This window comes from Miscanthus floridulus, chromosome 16 (genome assembly GCF_019320115.1).
Source record: "Miscanthus floridulus cultivar M001 chromosome 16, ASM1932011v1, whole genome shotgun sequence".
NCBI classification, from domain to species: Eukaryota; Viridiplantae; Streptophyta; class Magnoliopsida; order Poales; family Poaceae; genus Miscanthus; species Miscanthus floridulus.
Window position 1 is genome coordinate 117670008 of NC_089595.1, and position 16587 is coordinate 117686594.

Consider the following 16587-nt stretch of genomic DNA (forward strand, 5'->3'; position numbering starts at 1 on the left):
GCTGAGCAGCACGGTGCGTCCGCGCGTCTCGGCCATGGCGCGGAGCGCGCCGACGATCTGGAGCGCGGAGGCGCTGTCGAGGCCGGAGGTGGGCTCGTCGAGGATGAGCGCGGGCAGGTCATGCACGGCCTCGACGCCGATGGAGACGCGCCTTCGCTCTCAGCCGGAGAGGGCCGATCCGTTTTGACGAAGACAACGACAGGCAGGGGTAGAAATGGAAGGAGGTGTTTTCTTTTTTTTTTCTATGAATTAAAACTAGCCAAAGTTTATTTCAGCAGGTTACACCGGTTTCATAATGGCAAACGAGCGAAACCATTTTGCGGGATGGTAAAAATGCAAAACCAGTTTGCGACGATGGGTGAAATGCCAAAGTCTCTTGACCAACGCCTCGCGGTTGCAAATTGCCACAGTGTTAGAGGTATCCTTTTCTCTGTTTTGTTTTAGGAGGAAGCAACGCTGTGACTCAAAATGGCTTGTTGTCATTAAGATATTCGGGGAACTGAATGCTAAACTACAAATTTTGGCCATGCGGATTGCTAGAAGTTTAGTATAGCTGCTTTTTGCTTGACTTGGTACTTCGCACATTTAATTATATATATACAGCAATTCAAATTGCATATAGACCATACGATGCTATTAAAGCTACAAAAAAATTAAGGACGCATTTGGTAGCGCTCTACGCATGAGTGGCAACCAAACACCCCCTTCGTTTAAGAAGTTTCGAGAATCGTGTTGAGAGAAGTGAGGAGATAGAGGAGAAGCTAAGAATAGTAGCTTTGCTCGAGTCCCTCTCAATCCTATGGGCCCACCATACGGCCGACATCCAGTTTGCCCCAATGCGGGTGAGGGCGACGCGGTGCAGGGTGATGGCGGCACGTGCCAATGAGGGGTGGGAAGAGGCGGACCGACAATGGTGGCACGCAAGGAGATGGCGTGGGGAAGGGCAAGGCCGATGAAGGCATGGGTTGAAGGAACGGCGGCACAACACTGGTCGGGGAGATGACGATGCAACACGAAGATACGGTGGCACATGTGGTAGAGGCGCGTGATGAGGAAGAATAAAGAGAAGAGGAGGCGTGTGGTGATGGCGTGGAAGAGGATAAGGTAGAGAAGAAGAAGAAGAAGAAATAAGAAGATTATGGACATTCACTTTTCCCTTTGACTAACAAGGAGAAGCCATTTCTGTAAATATTTTTTTCTAATCAATAAGTTCGAAGCCAGAAAAAAAACTATTTCATCAGAGAAGCTATAGTCGAATTTGGTTTGTCTGGAGTTATAGTTTTATAGCAAACAGACACTAAGAGCATATAGTGCAAAAATTATGAACATTACGCCCTTGTTAAGATCATCTTCCCCAATACCTCAAAAAATAATTAGTAAACCAATGAGTTTTCTAAGTGGCTAAAAAAAGTTGGGAGCGTATTTGTTGGGTACAGAACTCGCTTATAATTTATAAAAATACTCCCTCTACCAAATCAAGACGTTTTGACTTTTTTTATTCATAATATTTGCTATGCATTTAAATATATACCATGTCTAAATGCGTATTAAAAAACAATATGTCTAGAAAAGCCAAAACATCTTATAATTTGAAAGTAAAGGTAATTTCTTATTTGTTTAAACTGTTTTTATATTATCTTTCTCTCTTATATATATTTGGGGATCATGTTCTTATTTCTTATTATTCGTATGTCCTTCCATCGTCAGATTCATGGTTGATATGTGGAGTATGTGTGTATATTTCCGCACAATTAGATTGATTTTGACTGGGAGTTGAGAGAAATCATTCTACTCGCAATTGTCCAGTGAGCCTTTTTTTGCGAGGCAGGCCCGTGCGGCTTGCATCCTATCTGAATTCTATTACGGGTGAATCAATTAGATCCGGCCCACATAACTCGTGCGCTTAAATGCATGATTCAATCGTCCGCTTTCTAGTTCCTCTCTCTCTTCCTCTACCGTCGCGCCATCACCGGTGCCACCGATGCTGGTGGTTTTGGACTTTGGATTCCTTCCGTAGGAAGGACACTGCCGCTCTTCTGCGTCCTCTCCGCCATCTCCAAGCCTCGCCTTGCCACAGTATAAGGTAAGTTCGTGTTCTCTTGAGGTTGACCACGTTGAACCCGTGCAGCTGTCCCCACGCCTAGAACTAGAATTCTACTAGATCGCCACCAATAGCGGACATATCTTCGTAACATTGGGTGTACATGACATTTTTTAAGATTCTGTCTAATAAATAAATGTTAATAACAATACATATGACACTATTAATAGTTTTGAACAACTTGGACTCATGTATATTCGTATATAATTCTAGTACAAACAAGACAATCTTGTCATATTAAAAAGTAAGATAAATAAAGTGGCTATCTTATGACTATTATTTATGGTGGCTTGTTATGGATGTGAATGGAACACATCAATGGACACGTTTATTTATAGCTGCTCATGGCCACTATGGTATTACAAAAAAAATTCTATATTTTTCCTAGTACTTATCTATTTCTTAGATATTTGTAGCATATAATAATATCTAGACCTATAGTGTCCAAGTTTTTGCTATGAAACATAACAAATATATCTTATGTATGCTCATTATTTATCTAGAAAGTTCTACAAATATGCATCGGCATCTTTAGCACTACCATTTAATGTTATTTATTTCAATTAGTCGTGTATGATACTATCTTTAAATCTTTTATGCTTTTCCATGGTCGCCTCTTACCCTAGTGATAAGTTTGGCTCTTTCTTTGTCTCGTACATTTTTTTATTAGAACATCACTTCTTTGATACATACGATGCTCCTCAAGTTATGTTAACAAAAACATGAAACGACACACTCGACATGTGGATTCATCTGTCAGCATATAGCCTTTCTATTTTCTTTCTTCTCTCCTTTGTCGGTTCTTCTTACTCTCGATCCATCTGCAGAGGGCGGTGATCTCCTCCTCTCCCTTTGCGGCTGAGCTCGCCCCAATGTTATACAAGATGCTCGTCTAAGCGTGCTTATGTGCTAGGCGGAGGGGCATCGCGTCGCCAAGGGGATAGATGGACAGCGTGCCCTAGATCCAGGGCTACACTGCTTGAGGGAGGGGCGATAGGTGGCGGAGGAGGTGACGAACGCGCCAGGAGGAGGCTAGTGGCATAGGCGCGTCGAGGAGGAAGGCGCACCGCGGGCGCAACCAGTGACGGATCCAGCGGTGAGATGGATGGGGCTCTAGCCCTCCTACGGCTGCGGGACCCATGGAGCCCCCTTAGCCCCCTAGGAATTTTTGCCATGGATGCACCTTGAGGAGAGGTTGAAGCTGTATGTAAGTTGAAGTCCCCATAGACATTTTTCTGGATCCTGTCCCTAGGCGCAACTGGAGGTAGCGGGTGGAGGCTGGGAGGAGGGCGAGGCAGAGGCGATGGGCGTGGCCTAGAGAAAATAGAGGCAACATCGGCGAGCGAGAAGCGTAGATAAGTGGAGGCAGAAACTGGCGAGGTTGGATGGAGTGGTGACTTAGGTTGGGAAAGATAATACGTAATACATAGGGTGGACTGAGCCTTCTTTTTAATCTTTTTTACAACTTTAAGTCCACAATTTTTTACTTTTCTTTTATTTAAGATAATAATATATGTAGATATATATGAAATGTCTTAGGTGCGCACTAGGCGAGGTCACCGTATAGATACCACCACTTTTTTCTAACCTTGCTCGAAGTTTGGCCCGCCGCCTGAACTCATCTCGCCCGCGGGCTCCTCCATCCGCTCGCGGCGCCGCAATCCGGAGAGGGGACTACGCTAGGTCGAGCACCACCTGGGGCCCAGCGTTCTCGTGCTGCAGCCACTCGCCACTCGCCCCCGCGACCGTCGTTGCTATCCTACTTCGCCAGTCGCCACCTTGGCCGGTGATGAGCACCACCAGGACACCAGGTATTCCCTCGCCTTGGTCCTCCCTTCCTACTGTGCGAAGCCGTGCGCCCAAACCTTAACGTAATTCGTAGGTAAAACCGTGCGCCCAAACCCTAATTACAGGTGTATGTATATGCCTACTAAGTTCGATTGCTTTGCAAAAATTATTGGGTGTACATGTGTACACCCATGTCATTTACTGGGTCCGCCCGTGATCGCCATAGGGTGCAAATAGGGGACTGTCGATGTTTTACCACCAATAGCCTGCCACGGGGGTCCCCGGGGCAGTATGTTCGGGCTTCAGCATGTGCTGAACTCGACGGTTAACGCAAGAGACAGTCGATTTATCCTGGTTCAGGCCCTCGATCATGGATCGAGTAATAGCCCTATGTCCAGTCGGCGTTAGCCTTTGCGTTGGATTGATTGTCAAGTGTTGTCTTATACAATTGTCGTTCCTCTTTGTCTGGGAGCCCTGCCCTCCTTTATATAGTCAGGAGGCCAGAGTCCTAGTCGGTTTATAATGAGAGTTACTAGTAGGATTACTGAATAGTACTACTACTAGGATTACAAGGGAAGAATCCTAGTTAGACTAGATCTTCTCTCTCCTTTGTGGGGGTATCCTATGGGTCCCGTATCGACAAGCCCCCGAGCACTTCATGGTTGAGCTCTGAAAGTCTCGTTTTGCTCCTTCAGGTCTTGATGAGTAGTAACAAACGTCATCCGAGTGCTTTCTGGAGTGAAATCTTGTAGCGCTTCTTGGGATCTTCGAGTGGTGAGTGCTTTTTTGAAGAAAAAGTACATCCATCTGGTTGTAGCCCCCGAGCCTCTTGCTATTTGGAACAAGGAGCTAGAGGATCTTGTCTTGAAGTTGCTCTATTTGTTCATTGAAGTTTTATAAAAAAGAACTCAAATATATCTCGTTCCGGGTTCTTTTTGTCGTAATGTCTTGAAGTGGTCTACGTTGAGGAAGTCTTTTGGTGACGTGCGCTTTTTTCGAAGAAAAAGGGCACTCACTGAGTGTAGCCCCCGAGCCTCTTGCTATTTAGAATAAAAAGTTGGAGGGTCTTGAATCTTTATGTTGTTTGAAAATTTATGTTCTGAAGTAGTTCCTGAGAGTTGGGTTATGTCATCATCTGAGTAGTTTTGCGGCATCTTTTTAAAGCAGCCCTTTAGTCTTGGATTAAACCATCATCCGAGTAGTTTCGTAGCATGCAGCCTCCGAGCGTATATCCTTGTTGTTTTGTTCAGGAAGAACTCGGATGCGAGGTCTTGGCGTATTCTTTGATAGTTTGCTGTTGTCAGACGTAGTTGTATGGTGGTGGTTGAGTGTAAATGCCTTTTGTTCACGGGTTGTACTGTGCTGGTATATTCTTCCGAATATGCTCGTCTTCGAGTACTGTTCCCTCTCGCCTGAGTCATCCATTATTGAGTCCTGTCTTTTCACTGTGTCCTTTGTTAGGCTTATTTCGTTGGTACTCCTAGTCCATGTGCGCCGCTCCTTTGATATATAAATACTGTCCCGGAGTGCTTGTTTTCATCCATTGGACATTCTGTTGAAACCTTCGTGGTTATGAACATGGTAGTTTGTAAAGTAGAGCAGCCCCCGGGCATATTTTGTAGTTCCTTTACGTCTTGTCATAGTTGGAGGAAGTCTTGTGATAGGGATTAGAGGTAGGCTAATCCCGCGACAACATTGTGCCAGGATGTACGTGGTGGTAGTTGGAGGAAGTCTTGTGATGTGGGCTTCGTTCCTTCATCTAGCAGTTCTGGGTTGATCCTCGTCGCCTGTCTTGAGACTGTCCGGTGTAGATCAACACCATATCTAGCATCACATTGGTCTTGGGTAGACAGATGCCCGCCGGCCTTCTCTGCTCCATGTTGCCTTACCATGCTGCCGATTTCCACCTTGGATGCACTGCATCCGTCCTTTGAAGAAAATAGTGTAGCTGATGGCGGTTTGTCCTTCCGAGTAGCAATTTGGGACATGTAGTCATTCCAGAGCCTAGCCATGTCCATGTTCCTCTTTGCTACTTTGCTTTTCATGGTACCGAGTTCGTTGGGTCTTGTAAGATTTATAATCTTCTATCTTTGAAGCCGCTTGTAATGGAACGAATCTTATCTTCTGAGTTGTCTTTTACTTTTCTGCAGTGATCCCTGTCGTTCATGAGGTTACCGAGTTCTTTCTTAAATAACCGAGTTCCTTTGTTCCTTGTGAGGTAGCCCTTTCTTTCTTCTTGGTTCGACGAGTTGTTCTTGTAGCGATCTGATAACCCTATCATGGTGCTAGATGGATAAGTCTAAAATCTGCCCGTTGGTTTGTACCGTTGTGTGGATTTGTGCCCTCCATCGTTTTAGCTACGTCGGTAAATGGACCGTTGCGTTCTCACACTATGTTTTAACGGACCTTGTGGGCCGTTTTTATTACTAAAAAATCTATTTAAAGACCTTTTATCTTCCTTTCCTTTGCTGCCCAGCTCTTGCCTTTAAACCCTAGCTTTCAGAAACCCGCCGCCGTCATCGTTGCTGTCACCCGAGCACCATCGTCCTAGCTTCATCTTCCCTAGTGCCTTTTTGCTTCCGCCAGTTCATGGGAAAGAAGAAAACCGCAAACAAGTCCCAGGCGACCTTCGTGGACGAGGAGTCATCCCTTTCTTTGATCGAAAACCAGGAGTTCATGGCCATGAGGGCTGCTCAGAAGGTTTGGCCGGCTCCAACAACAAGCGAAGATCATCTGCGCGAGCTCGTCAGCGATGGCTTGATCCAAAGCAAAGTCATCACTGAATGGAGAGTTCTGGGTGAGCATCGGGTTCCAGCTCCGGGTCTTGGTGAGATTGTCCTCTTCGTTTCCTTTGTCCACGCCAGACTTTGCCTTTCTGCTTCCGCCTTCCTTCATCAGTTTCTTGGTTATTTTGGGGTTAGTCTGAACCATCTAACCCCTAATGTCGTTCTCTATCTTTCTATTTTCGTTCATCTTTGTGAAGCTTTCCTTGGAGTCCCTCCTTCTCTATCTCTTTTTCGCTTTTTCTTTCGTCTGAAACCTCAACCCCGCCACGAAGAAACTAGCGTTCTTGGCGGTTGCGGGATTCAATTTCGCCAGGGTCTCAAGATTAAGTTTTTTGACTATGACCTGGTCGATTCTATAAAAGATTGGCGTGCCGAGTGGTTTTACGCTGCCAATTTGATCCCTTCCCTTGTCGTCCACTCTGGATCTGGTCCTGTGGTGAATGATCGATGGGACAAGAAACTTGAGTCACCTGCTGAGATTCAAGTGATCCAGCCACTTCTTGATAGGATTAGTATACTGAAACAGCAGGGTTTGACCGGCTTTGGTATTATTTTGAGCTTTCTTCGTCATCGAGTTCAGCCTTCGAAAGAGCGGGAGCACCTTGGCTTCGAGTATTCTGGGGCCGAGGATCCTTCACGCATGGTCCCGGCTCTTGAGCTGACCGGTGAGGAGGTACTCGAGCGTCTCCAGAAGATGCTGAAAGGAGTGAGCGTTATTCCTCCTGCTGTCTCCAAGTTCTCTGCCAACAACCCGTCCCCAGCTGTGAGTTGTCTGTCTCTTTGTTTGGGTACTTTATGTAGTCTTGCTGTATACATTTTTGCTTAGCTTTTCTTTGTCTTGGTGTTTTATCCTTTTTCGCAGGAGCTTGGGCGGAACTTTATCGACCCGATCCCTCTTGATGTTCTCCCCGCCGTGGCGGAGACTGGGGATAAACTTGCTGGAACCTCTGCAACTAGTAAGTCTCAAACCTCTACAACCCTTTTTGGGGTTTCTTCTGGATTTGTTGATGTATATGAAGAATATGTTCCTCGTCTAGTCCCTCGCGGTCCTCGTAGTGTCCCGAAGAGGGGGTGAATGGATGGGTCTTCATCTGGCCTGCCTGTCTCCAAGAAGCCTCGCAAACCAAGTACTCCCTCAGGTACTCTAGTTGTTGCTAGCATGCTCTTAGTTGAGCGCATTTAATACTCTTTGTTCATTTGTTTTCCTGTTTCTTTCTTGAATCGAGTACTTTTTATTCTTTTTTCAGCAGGTGCTCTGGTTTCCTTGGCTGAGGGAGAGGAGGATGATGAAGTACCCCTCATCATGTGGCAGTGAGTTGTTTTTCATATTCCTGTTGCATTGAATTTCTCTTCTTTGCCTTGACTTTTAGTCTTGAACTTTTTGAAGTAATCGAACATCGGGTATGAGTTCTTCTGAGGCTCCCGCGCTGACTTCTTCTAAAGCTCTGGCGTCGAGTTCTTTGGTAGCCTCGGTACCCAGCTCTGCCGCTCCTCCAGCGTAGAGTTCTTCCACAGCTCTAGCCCCGGCTTCTTCCGTGGCTCCTTTATCTGCTATCCCGCTCCTGTTGCCGGGTGGCAGGGATGTTTTCGCTGTCGTAGTTCCCCCTGCGAGGCCTTCTTTTGGCTTTGTGAAGAAGAAAGTGGTTGGGTGAGTAGATTCTGGCTTCATCTTTTTTGCTTCTGTCTTCCTTCTTCTGGTTCTCATCGGTGCTTCCTTTTATCAATTTTCAGTGTTTCGTCTTCTCTCGTTTCTTCATCGACTTCTTCTCAGCCTTCCACCGTGCCATCGAGTTCCGAGCCTCAGGACTCACAACATACTGTTGATGAAGTTGCTGTGGGGGCTTCGGAGCTCCCTGGCGAAGTTGCGAACTTGGCCGCCCCGGAGGTGACTGTAGCCGTCGCGTCGGGTCCTTCTGAGGGATTGGCTCTGGCTTCCCTAGAGGTTGCTTTGGTTGTTCCTTCTTCGCCCCAGCTAGCCTCTCCTTCCCCTTCTCTTGCTTTTGGCGGTCCCTCTTTTACCGGTGACGTGGTGCAACAGTTCGATGCCACCCATCGGCTATCGGAGCTGACCGCAGCCTAGGGGAGCTTGTCGACCCTTGCGACTTCTTTTGGTGAAAAGCTCCAGGTAAGTTTTACTGCCACTCCTCCTTTGCATGCTCATTTTTTTCTGTCCTTACGCCTTGTTTCTCTTTGTCTCTTTTTGCTCAGTCTTTCTCTTGTGATCATTCTGGCTTCTTTTTCTCATCTGAAAATGAGAGAAAGTTGTCTTCTGAGGTGAATGCTCTGAAAGCCAATCTTGACCTCCTTCAGGCTGAGTTGGAGATAGAGTGTCAAATGCACCAAAAGGAGGCGAAGACCCTTCGTGCCTAGGTAGTAGAGACGGAGAAGCAGAGAGATGCCGCGGTGGAGTCTACAAAGAATGAATGCAAAGGTGCCGCGGGTTCTGCTTGTTTCTTCTTGTATTTTAACTTCTTTTTTTGCTGACTTGTTCTTTGGTGTCTTGTCCAGTTCTTCGAGTTGAAAAGCAGAAGCTCTCAGAGAGTATCGATGAAATGAAGGCTCTTGTCCGCTCTAGTCATAACAAGGCTAAGGAGGTAATTACTCATGCTAAGGAAGAACTCGCCCTTGCTAAGCTGATTAGGCGTGGAGCTGATAGAGATCTTGTGCAGGCCCAAAAAACTATTGAAGGCTTGTCCGGGAAGCTGGCGACGGCTACTAAAAATTGGAACGTTTTGTGGAAATCTTTTCGTTCAGTAGCTGATGTTCTTCGGACTCCAGCGGACGACGGGCAATCTTAGGCGCAGTTCATTCCCCAGATTCCGACTCGTTTCTAAGAGTTCGCGAAGAAGTGTGCTCAAGTATGTACCAAGAATGTGCTGGCCCAGGTCTGGGTCCTTGCTCCAGAGGCGCCTCTGTCCAAGATAGCAGAGGAAGCTGATAGCCAAGAATACCTTGATGCCGTCGAGAGGATGGAGCCTGAGGTCAAAGGTTTAGCCAGTAGGGTTGTAGACAGTCTAAATATTGATATTTCCCTTCCTGATGACAATGCCTGATCCAATTGACCAGCCTCTTGTAATATTACACTCCTCTTTATGTGAAGATTTTTTATTTTCGTTGATGTATTCTTTGCCTGGGTGTGGTCGGAGTTACTTGACTTACTGGGTGCTTTGTCCTATTTTCGTCTTTGCTCTGTAAACAACTCCGTGTGTTATCCTAACGAAACCCCTCGATTTGTCGAGTACTTTTCTTTTCTTCCTCTTTTGTGATCCGTTGAGTGCTCTGTCCACGCTATGACTTGTTAGATGTAAATCTTTGTGTTGACAACCTTTCGTCCGTGCTATGTAAAACGACTCGGCATAGAATGCTGCCTTGAAAAACTTTGGCATCCGAATGCTTTCTTGAGTGGCGCTTGTGCCTTTCTGAGGAAAAAGTATTCCTATCTGGATGTAGCCCCCGAGCCTCTTGCTTTTTGGAACGAAGAGCTGGAGGGTCTTTTGAAGCTCAATTTCGGTCGACTAGTTTTAGGTGTTAGCTTTTTGCTACCCTCATCGGTGTGCTCAAGCATCTTTTTAGCTATTTTGTTCTCGGCCGGGATGCTCAGGCATGTTTTCCGCTATTTTGCTTTTTGTTTCGGGTGTTAGCTTTTAGCTACCCTCATCGGCGGGCTCAAGCGTGTTTTCAGCTATTTTGCTCTCGGCCGGGATGCTCAGGCATGTTTTCAGCCATTTTACTTTTTGTTTCGGGTGTTAGCTTTTAGCTACCCTCATCGGCGGGCTCAAGCGTGTTTTCAGCTATTTTGCTCTCGGCCGGGATGCTCAGGCATGTTTTCAGCCATTTTGCTTTTTGTTTCGGGTGTTAGCTTTTAGCTACCCTCATCGGCGGGCTCAAGCATGTTTTCAGCTATTTTGCTCTCGGCTGGGATGCTCAGGCATGTTTTTAGCCATTTTGCTTTTTGTTTCGGGTGTTAGCTTTTAGCTACCCTCATCGGCGGGCTCAAGCGTGTTTTCAGCTATTTTGCTCTCGGCCGGGATGCTCAGGCATGTTTTCAGCCATTTTACTTTTTGTTTTGTGAAAACAACTCATTGAAAGTCATGACAAGACATGCTGTGGATGAATATCATCTTTATTGATCATGAATATAAACTAATACATATGTTGTCGAAGAATATTGCCCTTTGTCGACTGTGAACGTTGGTCCCTTGTGGCTTGCATCTCTGTTTTTTCTTGAGTTGTTTTTACGCGTAGAATCTTCTTAGCTGGCTGATGTGCCATGTATTGCTGACTTTTCTTTCATCTTCGGTTATTAACTTGTATATGCCTGGTCCGGTGACTTTTGTGACAATGAACGAACCTTCCCATGGACTGAGTAGCTTATGTCGTCTGTCAGTCTTTTGTATCCTTTTTAGTACTAAGTCTTCGACTTGTAATGATCGAGGATGGGTACTCTTGTTGTAGTGTCATCTTAAACCTTGTAGGTATCTGGCTGATTGGAGGGTAGCGTTCACTCTGACTTCTTCTGAGCTATTGAGTTCTAATCTTCTTGTGTGTTCTGCTTCTCCTTCATCGTATTGTTCTATCTTTGGTGATGTCCAGATCAAGTCGACAGGCAGTACGGCCTCTGACCCGTAAACTAGGAAGAAGGGTGAGTAGCCTGTTGCTCTGCTTATTTTAGTTCGTAGCCCCCATACTACTTTCGGTAATTCTTTAATTCATTTGGACCTATAGTCCACTAGTTCTTCGTATAACCTTGGTTTTAATCCGGCTAGTATGAGTCCATTAGCCCTTTCTACTTGTCCATTGGCTTCTGGATGTGCAACAGACGCATAGTCTATATTGAAACCACAGTCTTGTGCCCAGCTTTTGAATTCTGTAGCTATGAAGGGGGAGCCTAGATCTGTGATGATTCGATTAGGCATACCAAAGCGGTGCGTAATGTCTTGGATGAACTCGACTGCTTTGGTTGCGCTGTATTTCGTGAGTGGTTTGTATTCAATCCACTTGGTGAACTTGTCAATTGCTACAAAGATGTACTTGAAGCCGCCTTTTGCTTTCTTCAGGGGTCCTACTTGATCCAGCCCCCAGCAGGAAAAAGGCCAAGCGGGTGGGATGCAGATAAGATTGTGAGCTGGTACATAGGCTTGTCTTGCAAACATTTGACAACCTTTGCATTTTCTAACAAGTTCTTCTGCGTCTTTCAAAGCAGTTGGCCAGTAGAATCTGGTGCGAAATGCTTTGCCAACCAGTGTCCTTGAAGCGGTATGATTTCCACAGCAACCTGAGTGTATTTCGTCTAGGATCTCTTTGCCTTCTTCAAATGAGACACATTTTAGGAGTACTCCTGATGATGCTGCTCTTCTGTAAAGTCTATCTCCTACTAGAACGTAGTTTTTGCTTCTGCGAACAACTTGGGTGGCTTCTGCTTTATCTACTGGCAATTTATTTTCTTTAATATAGTCGATGAAAACTTGGCTCCATGAAGTGTTGATTACCAAGATCTGAATGCCTTTAGCCTGAATTTCATGGGTTGTTTCACCGGGTTGTTTGATAGAGGGAACCGATAGCTCTTCTATGAATACGCCGGGTGGAACCTTCGCTCTGTCTGACCCAAGCTTGGCAAGGACATCTGCTACAATGTTGGAATCGCGCAGGACGTGTAAAATTTCTAATCCTTGGAAATGTTTTTCAAGTTTCCGTATTTCAGCACAGTAAGCACCCATGTTTTCTTTGGTGCAATCCCAATTTTTGTTGACTTGGTTGATGACTACTGCTGAATCGCCGTATACGAGTAATCTCTTTATTCCGAGGGTAATTGCCACTCGTAGCCCGTGGATGAGGGCTTCATATTCTGCTTCGTTATTTGTAGCTTGCCATAATATCTGAAGGACGTACTTGAGTTGTTTTCCTTCTGGAGAAATGAGGAGAACGCCTGCACCGGCTCCACCTAGTTTGAGTGACCCGTCAAAGTACATCTTCTAGTGGTCAAGGATTGTATCTGATAAAGGCTATTGAATCTCTGTCCACTCGGCCACAAAATCGGCAAGGGCTTGAGATTTGATTGCTTTCCGTGGGGTGAAATTGATGTTAAGAGCTCCGAGTTCGACTGCCCACTTTGTTATGCGTCCCATCGCATCTCTGTTGTGTAAGATGTCTCTGAGCGGGAAGTTTGTCACCACTGTGATCTGGTGGCTTTCAAAATAGTGGCGAAGCTTGCGTGAAGTGATCAATAGGGCATAGAGTTGTTTTTGTACATGCGGGTACCGTATTTTTGATTCAAATAATACTTCGCTGATGTATTATACGGGTCGTTGTACTTTATACACGCGTTCTTCTTCTTCTCTTTCTACGACTATTGTCGTGCTGACCACAGCAGTAGTCGGCGCAATGTATAGCATCATATCTTCGTCTTTCCTTGGGGGTGTGAGAATTGGTGAGGATGTGAGGTATGCCTTAAGTTTCTTGAAGGCTTCGTCGGCCTCCTTTGTCCACTCGAACTTATCTGTCTTCTTTAGTAGTTTAAAGAAAGGTAACCCCTTTTCGCCGAGTCTTGATATGAAACGGTTGAGGGCCGCCATGCATCCTGTTAGTTTTTGCACATCTTTGATACTTCTAGGTGGGCCCATTTCTATTATAGCTCGAATTTGCTTGGTGCTGGCTTCAATCCCGCGCTGACTGACCAAAAATCCGAGTAGTTGTCCTGAAGGAACTCCGAATACACATTTATTTGGGTTCAGCTTCCATCTCCATCTCTTCAAGTTTTTGAATGTTTGCTTTAAATCTTCAATCATAGTGTCTGGGTTCTTTGTTTTCACCACTACATCATCCACGTATGCCTCCACATTTTCACCGATTTGATCCCCAAGGCAAGTTTGGATAGCTCTTTGGTATGTGGCGCTGGTGTTCTTTAGTCCAAACGACATGGTCTTGTAACAGTAAGCACCGAATGGAGTAATGAAAGACGTCTTGCTCTGGTCTTGTTCTTTTAATGCGATCTGGTGATACCCTGAATAGCAATCGAGAAAAGATAATAGTGCAGACCCTGCTATTGAGTCGACTATCTGGTCAATGCATGGTAGCCTGAACGGATCTTTTGGGCAATGTTTGTTGAGATCTGTGTAGTCGACGCACATACGCCACTCGTCCATGTTCTTCTTCTGCACAAGGACCGGGTTTGCTAGCCAGTCTGGATGAAGGATTTCTCTGATGAATCTGGCTGCCATCAGTTTTGTAATTTTCTTTTTAATCGCTGCCTTTTTGTTGGGTGAGAATCATCGTAGCCGTTGCTTTATAGGCTTGGAGCTTTCATTAACATCAATTCTGTGCTCAGCCAACTCTCTTGGGACACCTGGCATGTCGGCCGGCTTCCAAGCGAAGATATCTTTGTTGTCCTGAAGAAAGTTGGTGAGCGCGAGTTCCTATTTTGCCGAGAGGTGAGCACTGATGGTTGTTGTCTTGGAGGTATCGCCAGTACCCAGGTCGATCTGCTTGACGTCGGCTTCTTTTGGTGGCGTGATGATGCTGGGCTTTTTAGCCGGTATTTCTAATTCTTCTTGGCTTATCTCTGCAGCAATTGTGGCTATTTCTTTTCTACTTTGGTCATCTTGTGCTCTGGCTGCAATTTGGATTGCTTGAACATCGCAGTCAAAAGCGTGTTTCAAGTCACTTCAAAGGGAGAGTACTCCATTAGGTCCTAGCATCTTGAGCAGCAAATACAGGTAATGCGGTATCGCCATGAATTTTGCTAGTGCCGGTCGTCCAAGAATTGCGTGGTATGATGACTCAAAGTCCGCCACCTCAAACTTGATGAATTCCGTACGGTAGTTTGAGGGTGTTCCAAAAGTGACTGGTAGAGTAATTTATCCGAGCGGCATGGCTGCTTTGCCGGGTACTATTCCGTAAAAAGGTGTGCTTGTTGGTGTGATCATCCCGGTGAGTTGTAGTCCCATCTTCCTTAGTGTTTCCGAAAAGATGATGTTAAGTCCGGCTCCCCCGTCGATTAATACTTTAGTGACAGTCATACCAGCAATAGTTGGATCTAGAACCAGTGGATAATGGCCTACGTTTTCCACGCTAGTCCATTGGTCTTCTCTGGTAAATTGGATAGGATACTGTGACCAATTGAGATATCTTGGTGTAGCCGGTTCTGCTGTCATGATAGTCCGTAGTGCTAGTTTTTCCTGATGTTTGCTTCTGCAATCTGGAGCCCCTGAGAAGATCACTGCTACCATTCCCCTGGGTTTTTGGAATCCTTTGTCCTCGTGGTTGTTTTCATCTTTTTTTCTGATTGTCCTCTTTGGTGTTCTCCTTACTATCTTTTCTTATGTATCGATCATTGAAAGTGTAGCAATTTCCAATGGTGTGTCTCCCATTGGGGTGCAATGGGCATCGTATGCTTTCAATGTCATCATATCTTCTGGGTTTGGAAAACTTCTTTGATTTGTCGGCCATTGCCACAGTATTGTCTGGTCTACGTTTTCTTTCTTGATGTCTGTTATTTCGATGATTTTGCTTGTCCGGGTTGTCCTGGTTGCTTCTATCCGGGAACCTCTCTCGTGTTTTTCTTCCGCAGTAATCATCTTTTCTACTATTCGTCTGAATTCTTCATTGTTTCTCGGGTTTTCTTTACAAAAGTCTTGAAATTGCCATCTAGCCATGATTCTGTGAGAGAAAGCTTCAATCACTTCTCGTTCGGTGATGTCGTGCACTTGAGCCCATAGTTCGCCGAATCGTCGATAGTAATTTCTGATACTTTCGCTTCCCTTTTGCTTGAGCCCTTTCAGTTCTGCATGAGTGATCGGGTGTGTGATGATACCCGCGAAATTTTCACAAAAAGCTCTTTGCAAGTCTTCCCAATTTCTGATAGATCCTGGATTTAATTTGTCGAACCATTGGAGGGGCATAGCTTCTAGTGCCATGGGAAAGAACAGGGTCTTGATATCGTCGTCTCCTCCGGCTAGTTCAATTGATTGTGAATATATTCTGAGCCATTGCCTTGGTTCAGTTTTGCCATCATACTTAGAGTGGTTAGACGGTTTGAATTTGTGAGGTAATCGCACCGACGCAAGCCTGTTCGCGAAACAGGGGAATCTATCGTGTGTTCCGGTTTCTTTGAATTCGGATTTGGCACCTCCTTCTGGCCAATTGTCGTTTTGATGGAAATAACTCTGCGAGGCTGTCTGAATAGGCACCCTACTCCTGGTCTTTCTTGGTTGTTCAAATTGGTGGCCTTGATTATGTTCCTTCCTACTTTCTCCGTTATGGCTTCCACCTGGCCCAAGTCTTTCGAAAGCGGACTTCCTTTGATTTTGATCTTCTTGCTTGTGGGTTGTTGATCTAGCGGGTAGTCTCGATCGGGCTCTTTCTTCATGCGTTCTTGGGATCGTCGATCGGAGCAAGTCCTGGAGCTGTTCATACTTCTCTCCGGGATGTGAAGTTGCCCTGAGTTCTTCTAATGCTTCTCGAATCTTATCGTAAGGCGTATTCGCCGTGCATCTTTCTTCGACTTCTTGTTGTGATTTTCTTCTGTCGTATTCAGCCAAATCTGACTCGTATCTGATCCAGGCTTTCCTACGCTGTCTAGCGCGGTGTTGGCGCCCTTGCTTCAACTTGTTTTTCCTTTCTCTAGCCTGTTTCTGACTTTTTGTTTCTCCGTCGTAGCCCTGGGCAAAGGGTGATATGTTGGATTCTGATTCATCTGATGACCTAACATCGGGTGCTTCTGGGGGATTTAATGGTGACCGAGGACGTCGAACCATAAGTACTTCCCGTGCGTGAGCCGTTCTGTTATTGGTGTTGGTTTTCATACTATCAGAGTTGCTGATGACTTCAGTAGACGCCTCGATGTCGCAGATCGAGTCTCCTTCTTGGTAAGGTAGAATAGCTGTTGTTGTGCCGACTAGTTGGGTTCCGCTATCT